Here is a 15,441-nt window from a genome sequence, read left to right on the forward strand (position 1 = left end):
ATACCTTAAAAATATATTAACAGGAATGTCAGTAGCTCTGTTCACTCTGAGAGCTGGATCTGTATCAAGGCCTATCCACATGTAAACAAAGGATGACTTAGTGAGGGGATACTGGCCTCTGTGGAGTTATTTCAGATGCAATACAGCACCTGATAACAAGTCAAGTTAACGCTAATGACTGCAGTTTCATTTTTCCTGTGGTCAGCACTGATTCATTGTGAACCTTTGATTAAACGGCTGTAAGACATGATTTCAACATCGCACAAGCACAGGGATTTTTGTTTCCGAAACCAAGTCCATTTCTTCTCTGGCTGTTGTTGGAGCAGCACTTGGAACTAAATTGGAAGGTTGAGGCATGCATATTGTTCGGGAAGTTCCTTATTTTGGAAAAAGGATGATTAATTTGTTTAAAGATTGGCCGAAAGACATCTGTGGGGCCAACACCAAATAAGCTGAACAGTGTGTCACCTGTTTACAGGGTTGGTGCAATGCCTTCCTGCAGTTAACATGTTTATCTAAAGCAGGGATCAATCTCGCTTAAATAATCTCACTTGCAGACTAACATCAATTTTCCCATGCTTGCCCTAAACATGTATGAAGTTTAACTTAATCGTTTGTGAATTTCACGACTTAAGATCCAGTTCAAAATAATCAGTTTAGGATCTAACTGATTTTCCATATCGCGTTAATCCTCTGATACAGGCACGATAACTGGTTTCAGTCAAACTTAAAAAACATTACAGTAAAACATTATTTTGTTACCTGTTTGATTTCACATTTTATCGAAATTTATTTCCTAATCAATTCTGATTCGGAAATTCTTTGAGTTTTACTGTATAAAAAGAATGAGATCGATTGGAAGCTTATTCAAATGCAACGCAATTTGGACAGGCTAATAGAGTAGGCAAATACATGGCAGATGAAGTATAATGTGGATAAATGTGAGGTTATCCACTTTTGTTGCAAAAACAGAAAGGCAGATTATTCCCCTCCCTCCACCTTATCCCAGTCTCAACCTTCCAACTTGGCATCCCCACTTCAACAGTCCTACCTGTCCATCTTCCTTCCCACCTATGCACTCCACCCTCCTCTCCAACCCATCACCTTCTCCCTGATCTCCATCTACCTATCGAATTCCCAGCTCCCTTCCCCCAGCCCCACCCCTTCTCCCATTTATCTCTCAACCCTCTTGGCCCACAAGCCTCATTCCTGACGCGTTGATTCTCCTGTTCCTCGGATGCTGCCTGACCTGCTGTGCCTTTCCAGCACCACACTCTGGGCTCCAATCTCTGGCACCTGCAGTCCTCAGTTTCTCCTATATGGTGCTCACACACACACTCGGCAACCCCAACATTCACCACGATATTTATGCACATATGTGAACTGCAAATACGCGGAGACTAATCTATATAAGTTCCATAACCAGACATATACCCACATATTCTGAAGAAGGACCACTGAACTCGAAGTGCTAATTCTGTTTTCTCTTCACAGATGCTGCCAGACCTGTTGAGTTTTGCCAGCAATTTCTGGTTTTGTTTGTGTTATGCACCTACGTAACCAGGTACCTGCAAACTTGACTTAGAAATACCAACACCTTCCCGGCCATCCACCTACAAACTCAAACACCTGCCTATTGTGTGATTATAGCTCCTCTGAATTCTGAGTGCCAAATATTCCAGGATCCGAAAATGAGCAACTCCTACAATGCCGTTCATTGCTACATGACTGAATTGTTTTTGTTACTTTGCTAAGTAAATGTGATGAGCTAGTCTGTCAATGAAACTCCTTCATTTTATTTTAACTCCTGCTGGGGTTCACTGGTGGATGAGCCTCAGTGTCAGGCACTGCTTGGGTTAAGGTAAGAGAGAGTGATGATTACATGCTTTTGTCCAACTAGAAATCCTGAGCAGTTAGGAAACAGAAGGACAATTCAGTGCAGGGCCCTTTAACATCCTTCTCACTTTGCGTGATCTCCTATTTCTTTGCAACATTTAGTCACTGATGGAAATATCATGCTGTGAATTGAGCTGCATGCAGTGTTTGCCAATCAATGTCCCAGTGTAATGATTGTTTCTGCCCTGTGTCGACAAGTCACTTCCCCACACATTAAGGAATGATGGACGAAGTCATGTTGCAATCAAAAGTTTAAAATGTTCTGTGACTGTCTGTTGACCAGAGCAGTTCATGACAACAGCAGTGACTTGATAAATATGATCCCAGGTTTTTCTAAAGTGAATTGCTCCTTGGAGACAGCTTAAGAAGAAAAAAAAACTTGGAAGACAGATTTCTAATTCTGCAGCTGCTTTCACAATCCCACGGCATTCCACATTGCGTGACAGGCAATAAATAATTTTGAAGTCACTTGTACTTTGCAGGAAATACAACTCAATTTGCATACAGCAAGCTCTCACAACCATTTAATAATAAACAGATAAACACCAGAATTCTTTGTTCTTCTTTGAATAATGTACTAAAATCTTTTATATTCAGCTACAGTGATTAGGTGAGGCCTTGGTGTGAGATTTCATACATAAGGCAACACCTTTGACAGTGTTGGACCCTGTGGAATCTGGAATTAAGAGTCTAATGATGACCATGAATCCATTGTTGACTGTCAGAAAAACCATTCCTGAAGAAGGGCTTACGCCCGAACTGTCTATTCTTCTGTTCCTTGGATGCTGCCTGACCTGCTGCGCTTTTCCAGCAACACATTTTCAGCTCGTGTCAGAAAAACGCACTGGTTCACTAATGGGAAGGAACACTTCCATCCTGACCAGGTCTGGCCAAAGTGTGACTCCAAACACCCAGCATAGAGTCATAGAGTCATTCAGCACAGACACAGACCCTTTGGTCCCACTCGTCCATGTTTCCCATACTAAACTAGTCCCACTTGCCTGCATTTGGCCCATATCTCTCTAAAGCTTTCCTATTCATGTATCTGTCCAAATGCCTTTTAAACGTTGTAACTGCACCCACATCCACCACTTCCTCTGGCAGTTCACTCCACCCATGAACCACCCTGTGCAAAAGAATTGCCCGTCAGGTCACTTTTAAATCTTTCTCCTCTCATCTTAAAAATATAACCCCTATTTTTGAACTCCTCCCACCCTGGGGAAAAGACCTTTGCTGATCACCTTATCTATGCCCCTCATGATTTTATAAATTTCTGTAAGGTCAGCTCTGAACCTCTTTAATTGCCCTCTGGGCAGTGAATGCTGGACTAGTCAGATACACCTACATCCCATGAGTGAATTTAAAAAATCATCTGCTTGTGGAAGTGGAAGCACAAGAGAAGGAATGGCAAAGATTAGGGCCTAGATAGAATCATAGAATCCTGGCAGTGTAGAAGCAGGCCATTCAGCTCATCAGGTCCACACCGACCCTCTGAAGAGCATCCCAGCTAGACCCACTCTCCTACCGTGCATTTCCCATGGCTAATCCACCTATCTTACACATCCCTGGACACTGTGATTAACTTAGAATGGTCAATCGACCTAATCTACACATACTTGGATTTCAAATGGCTGAAGGCATAGCTACAGATGGTAGAGCAACAGAAGTGGAGGTGCTTTAGACCAAAATTGGAGGAACATGTTGCTTGCAAAGCTGCAGGAGGTTACAGAAACAAACAGGGGTGATGCTACAGAGGAATATGAACAAAAGGGACCCTGTGTAGGTCATCAAGCATTGGGTTGAAGTTTCAATGGGCTTGGTGTGGGCTCCATCTCCTTTTGGTACTCTTTTTGCCATCTTCTTCTCATCTTGATGAGAACAGGTCCCCAGATCTTTCGCAATGTTGTTTTCAAAAGGTTGCTTTGCTAAGTGGATCATTTGATGGGGAGTGGGGGGTTGGGAGGTAGGCATTCTGCCTATCGCCTGGCATTTTCTCAAAGCAAGAAGCCCATGATCAGGAATTCCAGAGCCCCATGTAAAAATTCCCACATTTCTGCACTCCTTTACTTTACGCTGTCCGTTACCTCTGCCATACCACCACCATTTAGGACTTATTTCAAAGCAGAGACGTTTTACTTCCAAAACACATTCAAAAGGGAGGCCATATGAGATGGACTGTAGGCTTGCCAAATCTGGCTGAAAGCATCTTGGAGGTTTCTCAGTTTCTAACCATCCTCTCCGGTCTAACAAACTTTTCCCCTTGACCCCGGATTGCTTTTTTACAACAAATGCGGAAAGAAAACCACACAATCGGTTTTAACATCCATATACTTTTTTCCTAACTGTACATTCAGAGATATTAATAATGTAACGTTGTGTTGAGAATGTACTGCACGTTATGTAGCTTCTATTGACTGAGAGACTTGTGTGGGCAAAACAGAACAAATTGCTTTCTTTTTGAAAAGTCGAGCCTGTGCATTCCAGATCTGCTTGCGGAACAATATGTGATATTGTACTTACCCTGTCACATGCTAAAGCTCCGAGGAGCCCACTCACTAACCTCTGGCTTTTCCTGCCTTGTCTAATGATTCAGCCACAAACCATGCACTAGATGACCCAATAACAGCTGCCAATAATATTATCATTTTGACAGCATCCCCAGCACAAGGAGGAGAGAGCTAACATTTCCACTCTTCAAGCATCCTTCAGAAATTGAAGATTCATCTTTCAGACACTTTTGCAAACTTACCTGTGAGGGAAAAAAAATCACAGAGGCATTGAGCCTTTTTCATTTTCTTTCAACACGATCCATAATCATAGCATTATGGAATGATCAAGTACAGAGGAGACCATTTAGCTCAACAGCAGGTACATAATTCTTTAAAATTTGTGTCACACATATAGACAGGGTAATTAAGATTAGATTTTTTTTAGATTCTCTACAGTGTGGAAACAGGCCCTTCGGCCCACGAAGTCCACACCGACCCTCTGAACAGTAACCCACCCAGACCCATTTCCCTCTGACTAATACACCTAACACAATTTAGCATGGCTAATTCACCTAAGCTGCACATCTTTGGACTGTGGGAGGAAACCGGAGCACCCAGAGAAAACCCACACTAACATGGGGAGAATGTGCAAACTCCACACAGACAGTTGCCCGAGGCTAGAATTGAACATGGGACCCTGATGCTGTGCGGCAGCAGTGCTAACCACTGAGCCACTGTGCCACCCACATGCTTGCCTTCATTGCTCAGTCCTTTGAGTATAGGAGTTGGGACATCATGTTGAGCTTGCACAGATGTTGGTGAGGCCTCTTCTGGAACACTGTGTCCAGTTGTAGTCACTCAGCTACATAAAGGACATTGTTAAGCTGGAGAGGATTCAGAAGAGATTTACCAGGAATGTTGCTGGGTATGGAGTTTTGAGTTATAAAGAAAGACTGGATAGGCTGGGATTTATTTCACTGGAGTGTAGGAGGTTGAGAGGCAACCTTATAGAAATTTCTAAAATAAAGAAGGGTATGGATAGGGTTAATGGTAGATTTTTTTTTCCCTTGGATGGGGGATTTCAAGACTAGGGAGCACATTTTTAAGGTGAGAGGCGAGAGTCGCGAGGGACAAATCTTTTACACAGAGAATGGTTCGCGAATGAACTTCCTGAGGAAGCGGTGGATGTGGGCACAATTATTACATTTAAAAGGCATTTGAACAAGTACATGAATAAGAAAGCTTTGGAGGGATGTGGGCCAGGAGCAGGCAGGTGGGACTAGTTTAGTTCCGGCTGATGTTCAACATGCCCTGGTTGGACCGAATGGTCAGCTTCCGTGCTGCATGACTCTATGATTGCATGACTGTGCTAGCTCTCTGGAAAAGTTATTTCATCTCCCACCTGGAGTACAGCGTATGGAGTGTGTAACAGCCCCAGCAGAATGATATTGAGGCTTAAAGAGTTAAATTGCAAGAAGAAGCAATGTAGATTTGTTGGGTTCTGTTGGAGTTTGAAGATTGGAAATTTTGGTCTGATCAAGGTGCTGAAAACAATTATATAATATTGATACCAACTGTGTGCTCCTGAACATATGGATGGTCGTCTTATAATCTGAGCGAGGCCATTTAGGAAGAAATCAGAGAATACTGTTCCACACAAGTGTGGTGAAAATCTAATAGTCTCTTGCTTAAAATGCAGAGTAGATATTGAGGTTCATGGAAGCTTTTCAGATTGAGATATATAGGTTCATTTTGTTATGTGTATTAAAGGATAAAGAGTTAATCAGATGTGATTTAGTTAAATGACAGAACATGCTCAAGGAACTGAATGGCCTATTCCTGTTCGAAAACGCCAATCATAGAATCTTAGATCCCCCCACAGTGTGGAAAGAGGACATTCGGCCAATCAGGTCTACACTGACCTTTGAAGAGCACCCACCCAGACCCAGAACTTTACCTTATCCATGCATTTGACATGGCCAATCCACCTATCCTATGCAACATTTGTCTGTGGGAGGAAGCTGAAGTACACGGAGGAAACACATGCAGGCATGGGCAAAATGTGTCAACTGGCTTGATACTTTTGTGGGTGGTCTATTGAGAGGTCACACAGGGGCTCCCCCAGTGGCTCCCTGGAATGAACCAGTCACATAACAGTCCAACAGCAACAGGGAAAGAATGGCCACCCATTTCATGGTTTGCAGCATCAGGCACAGCTCAGTTACTGTATCCTGGGACATCCACAGCCAGTGCTGACATTGTCCCTCGTTCAGCTGCAGGAAATGGCACTGAGGATAAAAGCCTCTTACCTTCCAGTGCCTCCAGCACCTCCTGAGGGGCCCTTCAGCTGCGACCCCTTCATGTTGATGCTGCTCAGGTTCTGCTGGAGGTTATTATGTTCTGGGCTTATTGCTGCATAGTTCCTCTGCCATTTCCCTATATTTCCGTTACACTGCAGCAACAACGACCAGCAGGTCTGCTGGACCTTGATCCACCCTGTTTCAAGGTGTGGCTAGCAAGAGAAACAGGACAGGCCTTTAGCCATGAGAGCAGTCAGACTTCATCCCCTTTACTAATCAAGGCTTCACATGTTCCTCAATGCAGTGGGACATGGGGTATTCTGACAGGGAGGGCCATGTGTTGACTCTGCTTGGTGATATGAGATTGGAACTTACTCCCCAATGAATGTATCACCCATCATGTGGCAAATAACTCGCTGCAGAATTAGCTGCAGCGAGATCACTGACTAATTCCTCCTTCTCCCAGCCCCAAATCACCTACCAAAGGCAGCGCTGCATATGAGAGTCTTGGAGATTACGGATGTTTGAGGTGGAGAGGGAATCAGTTCCAGGCCCCTCCGCACACCAGGAGGTCTGATACTGGCAGTGTCTGTTTTAAGGTCACCTGTGATTAGTTCTGTTTCATAGAGATGTCTGGCACTTACGGCAAGAATCGCAACTCAACTTAGAGTCATAGAGGAGTACAGCACGGAAACAGACCATGCCGTCCATGCCGACCAGATATCCCAACCCAATCTAGTCCCACCTGCCAGCACCTGGCCCATATCCCTCCAAACCCTTCCTATTCATATACCCATCCAGATGTTGCAATTGTACTAGCTTCCACCATTTCCTCTGGCAGCTCATTCCATACACGTATCACCCTCTGCGTGAAAAAATTGCCCGTTAGGTCTCTTTTATATCTTTCCCCTCTCACCCTAAACCTATGCCCTCTAGTTCTGGACTCCCCTACCCCCAGGGAAAAACTTTGTCTATTTATCCTATCCATGGCCCTCATGATTTTATAAACCTCTATAAGGTCACCCCTCAGCCTCTGACTCTCCAGGGAAAGCAGTCCTATCTTATTCAACCTCTCCCTATAGCTCAAACCCTCCAACCCTGGCAACATCCCCCTAAATCTTTTCTGAACCCTTTCAAGTTTCACAACATCTTCTGGAGTTTAGTTGGAAAATACAACTTTGTTGCTCCCAATATCGAGAAAGGTTTTGCTTGTCTTTTCATACAGTTTTCTGAAATTCCTGGCCATAGTCCACATTGTGGAAGGTTCAGCCTGATATTCATGAATCACCAAAGCTTCACAATTATTGCTTTCCCTTAGACCTGGAATTTCCTGTTGACTATTTTAATGGAAGAACTTGTTCAATTCTGGTCTCCCTGCTACAGGAAAGCTGTTATGAAACTTGAAAGGATTCAGGAAAGAGGGTTGGAGGGTTTGAGATATAGGGAGAGGATGAACAGGCTGGGGCTATTTTCCCTGGAGCGTCGGAGGGTGAGCAGTGACCTTATAGATCTTTATACAATCATGAGGGGTATGGATAGGGTGAATAGTCAAGGTCTTTTTCCCAGCATAGGGGAGTCCAAAACTAGAGGGTATAAGTTTAAGGTGGGAGGGGAAGGATTTAAATGGGACCTAAAGGGCAACTTCTTGACATAAAAGGTGGTGCCTATATGGAATGAGCTGCTAGAGGAAGTGGTGAAGACTGGTAAAATTACAGCATTTAAAGCGCATCTAGATGGGTATATGAATAGGAAGGGTTTAGAGAGGTATAGGCCAATGTTGGAAAATGGGACTAGGTTAATTTAGGATATCTGGTTGGCATGGAGAAATTGGACCAGAGAGTCTTTTTCCTTGCTGTATAGCTGTATGACTCTTTGATGCCATATTTTTATGTTAGTGGAAACGTTAAGTATCACAGCATGATAGATGAAGGGCACCAGCTATTGCATCTTAATACTGCATCAGGGTGTGTCTTAAAATCCCACACACTTGGACTTGCTTGCTTGATCTCTGGTGAGAAGGCGCCGGTAAGAAAAACATGCATTTTTGTGATAAAATATGAGGCTGAACACTAAACACAAACATAATATGTCAAGGCTGAGAAGAGGGGTTGACTTATATACCAAGTAAATATAATCATAGAGCAATAGAGTCCTACAGCACAGAGACAGACCCTTTGGCCCAAACTAGTCATGCCGACTAAAATGTCCATCCACACTAACCCCATTTCCCTGCATTTGGCCCATATCCTTCTAATCTTTTCCTATCCATGTATTTGCCCAAATGCCTTTTAAATGCTGTTAATGTACCTGCCTCAACCACTTTCATTGGCAGCTCATTCCATATGCGTTCCACCCTCTGTGTAAAAGTTGCCCCTCAGGCTCCCTTTTATTCTTTCCCCTCTAACCTAAACTAATGCCCTCGAGTTCTCGATTCCTCAACCCTGGGAAAAACACTGAGTGCATTCACCCTCTCCATGCCTCTCACGATCTTATACATCTCAACCAGTCTCCTACGCTCTAAAGAAAAAAGTCTTAGCTTGTCCAACCTCTCCCTATAACTCAGACCATTGTGTCCAGGCATCATGCTTGTAAATTTCTTCTGCACTCTTTCCAGTTTAATAACATCCTTCCTATAGCAAGGTAACCAAAACTGAACACAATGTTCCAAGTATGGCCTCACCAGTGTCCTGTACAACTGCAACATAACTTCTCAACTTCCATATTCAATGCCCTGACTAATGAAGGCTAGTGTGCCAAAAGCCTTCATCACTGCCCTACCTATGACTCCACTTTCAGAAAACAGGGCACCTGAACTCCAAGGTCCCTCTGTTTCACTACACTCCCTAAGGCCCTATTATTCACCATGAAATTCCCACCTTAATTTGACTTTCCAAAATGCAAGATCCCACACTTATCTATATTAAACTACATTTGCCAATTCTCAGCCAACTTTCCCAGCTGATCAAGGTCCTGTGCAATTTCTGAGAACCTTCCTCACTGTCCACATTACCATCTATTTTAGTGCTATTTGCAAACTCACAAATTATGATTTTTACATTCTTATCCAAATCCAAACCCAAATCATTGATATAGACAACAAACAGCATGGGGCCCAGCACCAAGCCCTGAGGCACTCCACTAGTCACAGGCCTCCAGTCTGACCGCATCCTTCCACTATTACCCACTGCTTCCTACCATCAAGCCGATTGTCTATCCAATTTGCCAGCTCTCCCTGGATTGATTCCATCCGATCTAACCTTCCAGAGCAGCCTATCATGTGGAACCTTATCAAAGGCCTTACTGACATCCATATAGACTACATCTACCACCCTGCCCCTGTCACTTCATCAAAGACCTCTAACAAATTTGTGAGGCATGATCTCCCATTCACAAAGCCATGCTGACTACTCCTGAGCAAACCCTGTCTTTCCAAATGCATGTATATCTTATCTCTCAGAATCTTCTCAAGTAACTTACCCACCAAAAATATTAATCTTATACATCTATAGTTCCCAGGGTTTTCTTTGCAGCTCTTCTTGAACACTAGCACAACATTCGCTATCTTCCAGTCTTTCGTGTTGTCACCCATGGATAACGATGATAAAGAAATATAATCACATGATTTTTGAGGCTGGGAAAGTAGAGTTGTCTTATACAATGGATTGGTTTATATGCAACAATCTACACCACATTAACTATCATTTGTTGATTCACGTCATCTTTTCTCTCACTCTTTCCAATATTGAAATGCTTGGCCCTGGATCTGTATAAAGATCTGTATAAGTATGAATGTATAATAAAAGGATGGGTTCAGGATCCCAAGTGGAACCCTTGTTTGTTCAACCTGGGAGGAAGCAGGAGGAGGATTGTAATCAGACAGCTATGATTACAAAACCAATGTCGTGTACAAAATCCCATGCAAGGACTGCACAAAACACCACATAGAACAAACAGGAAGACAGCTAATAATCCGTATCCATGAACACCAACTAGCCACGAAACGACACGACCAGCTATCCTTAGTAGCCACACACACAGATGACAAGCAACATGAGTTCGACTGGGACAACACTACTATTATAGGACAAGCCAAACAGAGAATAGCCAGGGAATTCCTTGCGGCATGGCACTCATCCACAGATTCTATCATCAAACATATCAACCTGGACCCAATACACCGGCCACTGCAACGGACAGCTGGAACTGACAACCGGAAGCAGCAGAGACAAACAACTATAAATGCCGGAGGAAACAACACAGAAGTGCTTCACAGGAGGCTCCCAAGCACTGAGGATGTCACCTAGACAGGGGACGAAATGTCTGCAACACAAATTCCCAGCTCAGCGAACAGCTATGATTACAGGCTGGGGTGATTTCCCTTCAGGATTATTATGAAGGATCCTGTTTTATCTGCTTCTGTTGCTGTGTCAATCATAAATATGACATTCTATCCTGTTTGCCATGGTTAATCCCACAGATGTAATCAGCTCAGACTTTCATAGAATCACTACAGTGTGGAAACAGGCCCTTCGGCTCAGCAAGTCCCTACCGACCCTCTGATGCTGTTAATGAGAGAGGTCAAATGGAGCATTCGAGACCGGGACTGATCAGTTTCTGTTGGGCAAAGACACTGAAGGGATGTGGAGTAGCTGGGGCTGCTGAGATCAGTCTGACCTCCTGAACAGAGCAGAGTCTCGATGGACTGCTCCTGCTCTGAAACCAAACCAAACGTCAAGACAAGATGGTGTCAGAAGATTTGTGGGTGAGGATCCATGATCAGGGAAGGGGTGCGTGTTGGGTCTGGCCTTTTTGCTCAGTGAGGGGCAAGGACACTCCCAGACCCTGTATTTACCCCTGACTTCTGCACCTAACCTACACATCCCTGAACACTATGGGCAAGTTAGGATGGCCCAATTCACCTAACCTGTACATCTTTGGATTGTGGGAGGAGACCAGAGCACCTAAAGGAAACCTGCACAGACAGAGGGAGAATATGCAAACTCCACACAGACAGTTGCACAAGGTTGGAATCAAACCCAGGTCCCTGGCGCTGTGAGGCAGCAATGCTAACCACTGAGCCACCGTACTGCCCTTTGACTGTTAGTCCTTTGTAATCCTTGGCTCTGTTGATTGAAGCTTTCCACAATTGTGTCCAGCTGAATCAGTGCTAAGCAGAGGCTGAGTGTGTGAAATCTAGTGGCTGTTGCTTCTCAGATAGCCAGCTTGATGAAATAGTAATTGGACTAGATAGGTGTGAATAGACATTACATTTAGAGCTTGTTCAAGCTCTTGATTTCGATGCCGTCCAGCCATTTATTGCCACACGCTTTTGATTCTGTTTTCACGATAAAGACAGATTTGTGGCTGCTCTGTTTCTTATCAGTGTGAGACTATCTAACTGGGAGAAAGTGACTAGCAGCAATAGTGTAATTGGGTTCATTTCAGTGTCACTTCCTCAGCTGCAGAGATCACTCTGGTAATGAGAATATGTGTCTCTGTGTCTGATGTGGGACAAGTGAGGGGGAGTTGGGGGGTGATCACTTTGGACTCCAGGTCACCACTTCATTTTCATTATCAATATGAGATGCATTCAAATGTGTATCGATATTATAACTCATCTGAAAGGAGATGTCAGCTTTACTGCCCAAGAAAAGTGTGTGCCTACTTCATAAAAAAGGCAAGAGTCCTATTAAATGGAGGGACCAGAGAAGGAAAGTCACGCAAAGCCAAACACATAGTGAAGGCTCAATTACTGCTTTGGTGTCAACTGTGATTCAACGGCCAGCACTTTCTATCAAAGGTTTGACTCCCACTCCAGAGAGATCTAGGCTGATACTCCAGTGCCAGTACTGTAGGAGCACTATGTTGTTAGAGATGCCAACCTTTGGGGGAGATCAGGGTCTTGTTTACCCTTGCAGTTTGACATAAAAAATGCTATTATATTGTTTAAAGCAGAGTCAGAAACGACACGACACCAGGTTCTAGTCTAACAGGTTTATTTGAAATCACAAGTTTTCGGATCATAACTCCTTCATCAGGTGAAGTGAGAGGGAAGCACACAGAACCCAGAACTTATGGCCAGACAGATCAAGGGCAAAGAAGACCAAAAGATCATACAAATGATGTAGGCGGAATGTTGAATAATAGGTCTCTGTGAATGACCAAGAGTGTTAGACGGTGTGAGTAAAGTATCAATAGCTGAATAACAGATGAAGGGATGACCTATAATCTGATTAAAGGAGGCAGAGAGTTAATTACAAAATATTAAAGGTTAAAGCAAAAAGCAGCAGAATCACTTGACTGATCATCATCATCAGCGGTCCCTCACAAACTCTCTTCCACTCTCAGGGTGAGGCTGCAGGTGGCTATACAGACCGATACCACAGGCTCTGTTACACTTGGTTTATGCTGGAAAAGCACAGCAGGTCAGGCAGCATCTGAGGAGCAGGAAAATTGATGTTTTGGACAAAAGCCCTTCATTAGGAAACATCTGTTACACTTGGGGCAGGTGGTGGGTATGGGAAGAGGTGGGTGGGCCATTGGTGTGACAGCATGCTCCTTTCGCTATTTTCAACTTGGCTTCCATGTTTTCCTGGCAGCAACTCTTGAGGCGCTCGACACCTTCTCGGATACACCTCCTCCATTTTGGACATTCATCTCTCAGCCAACACAAGGGAAATAAATGACCTAGCTATTGATTTGTTGGCTTTGTGGGATTTTGCTGTGAACACATTGGCTGCTGTATTTCATTGATTCCAACATTTCAAATGTGTTTAATTGGCTGCAAAATAGAACAAAGAACAAAGAACAAAGAAAATTTACAGCCCAAAAACAGGCCCTTCGCCCCTCCACGCCTGAGCTGTCTAAAGCTGTCGTCCAATTCTTAAGCATCTGTATCCCTCTGCTCCCCACCTACTCATGCATCTGTCCAGGCGCATCTTAAATGAATCTACCGTGCCTGCCTCTACCACCTCTGCTGGCAACGCGTTCCAGACACCCACCACCCTCTGTGTAAAGTACTTGCTGCGTGTATCCCCCTTAAACCTTTCACCTCTCACCTTGAAAGCGTGACCTCTTGTTATTGAATCCCTCACCCTGGGAAAAAGCTGATCTCTATCCACCCTGTCTATACCCTTCATGATTTTGTAAACCTCAATCAGGTCCCCCCTCAATCTCATTTTTTCTAATGAAAACAATCATAACCTACTCAACCTCTCTTCATAGCTAGCACCTTCCATACCAGGCAACATCCTTGTAAATCTTCTCTGCACCCTTTCCAAAGCATCCACATCCTTTTGGTAATGTGGTGACCAGAACTGTACACAGTATTCTAAATGTGGCCCAACCAACGTCATGTACAATTTTAACATGACCTGCCAGCTCTTATACTCAATACCCCGCCCAATGAAGGCAAGCATACTATATGCCTTCTTGACCACTCTATCCAACTATGCAGCAAACTTCATGGTACAATGGACCTGAACTCCCAGATCTCTCTGCCCATCAACCTTTCCCAAAGCTCTTCTATTCACTGCACAATTCGCTCTAGAATTAGACTTGCCAAAATGCATCACCTCACATTTGCCTGGATTGAACTCCATCTGCCGCTTCACTGCCCAACTCTCCAGTCTATTTATATTCTCCTGTATTTTTTGACAGTCCCTTATGCTTTCTGCCTCTCCACCAATCTTTGTGTCATCTGCAAACTTGCTGACCATACCAACAGTGCCCGCTTCTAGATCATTTATGTATATCACAAACAACAGTGCCCCCAATACTGATCCCTGTGGAACACCACTGGTCACCTTTCTCCATTTCGAGAAACTCCCTTCAACTACTACTCTCTGTCTCCTGTTACTCAACCAGTTCTTTATCTACTGAGCTAGAACACCCTGCACACCATGTGACTTCACTTTCTGTATTAGTTTACCATGGGGAACCTTATTAAACGCCTTACTACAGTCCATGTATATGACATCAACAGCCCTTCCTTCATCTATCTACTTGGTCACTTCCTGGAACATCCTGAGATCATGAAATGGGAGACATAAATGTTCTTTCTGGCAGTACTATTTTTATTCGAAGGAAGTGGTACCAGTGATGGACTATTGCTGCAGAATTGGGTGATCCCCACATTGTCGTAAGGAATCAGGATTTGTTACTTGCTGAATCAGGTGCTTGAATCTGTGGACAGACTGACCTCACCTATACAGTTGCTGAGGTGCCAGACTTACATTGCATTTGTCTAGCTCAGTGATATGTGTTCACTATTAGATTTGCTTTAAACGTCAGATGTTTTTTCAATTGAATTCAAACCTCCCCACCTGTCATAGAGTCAGGGAGGTATAGCACGGAAACAGACCCTATGGTCCAACTCGTCCATGCCGATCAGATATCCTAACCTAATCTAGTTCCATTTGCCAGCACTTGGCCCATATCCCTCTAATCCCTTCCTACTCATATATCCATCCAGATGCCTTTTAAATGCTGTATTTGTACCAGTCTCCACCACTTCCTCTGGCAGCTCATTCCATACTTGCACCAATCTCTGTGTGAAAAAGTTGCCCCTTAGATCTCTTTTATATCTTTCCCCTCTCACCTTAAACCGGTTCTGGACTCCCCGACCCCAGGGAAATGACTTTGTCTATTTATCCTTTCCATACCCCTCATGATTTTATAAACCTCTATAAGGTCACCACTCAGCCTCTGACCACAGTGGGGTTCAAACCCATGTCCCCCAGAACATCAGTGTGGGG

At 43.9% G+C, this 15,441-nt stretch overlaps 1 pseudogene; it reads left to right on the top strand.

Moving 5' to 3' along the window:
* Positions 1–246: 246 nt before the first annotated feature.
* Positions 247–541, top strand: LOC148145273 (barrier-to-autointegration factor-like protein pseudogene; annotated as a pseudogene).
* The last annotated feature ends 14,900 nt before the right edge of the window (positions 542–15,441 follow it).

Source organism: Chiloscyllium plagiosum, unplaced genomic scaffold (genome assembly GCF_037043375.1).
Source record: "Chiloscyllium plagiosum isolate Xiang-an unplaced genomic scaffold, Cpla_swu_hap1 HiC_scaffold_25, whole genome shotgun sequence".
In the NCBI taxonomy this organism is placed as follows: domain Eukaryota; kingdom Metazoa; phylum Chordata; class Chondrichthyes; order Orectolobiformes; family Hemiscylliidae; genus Chiloscyllium; species Chiloscyllium plagiosum.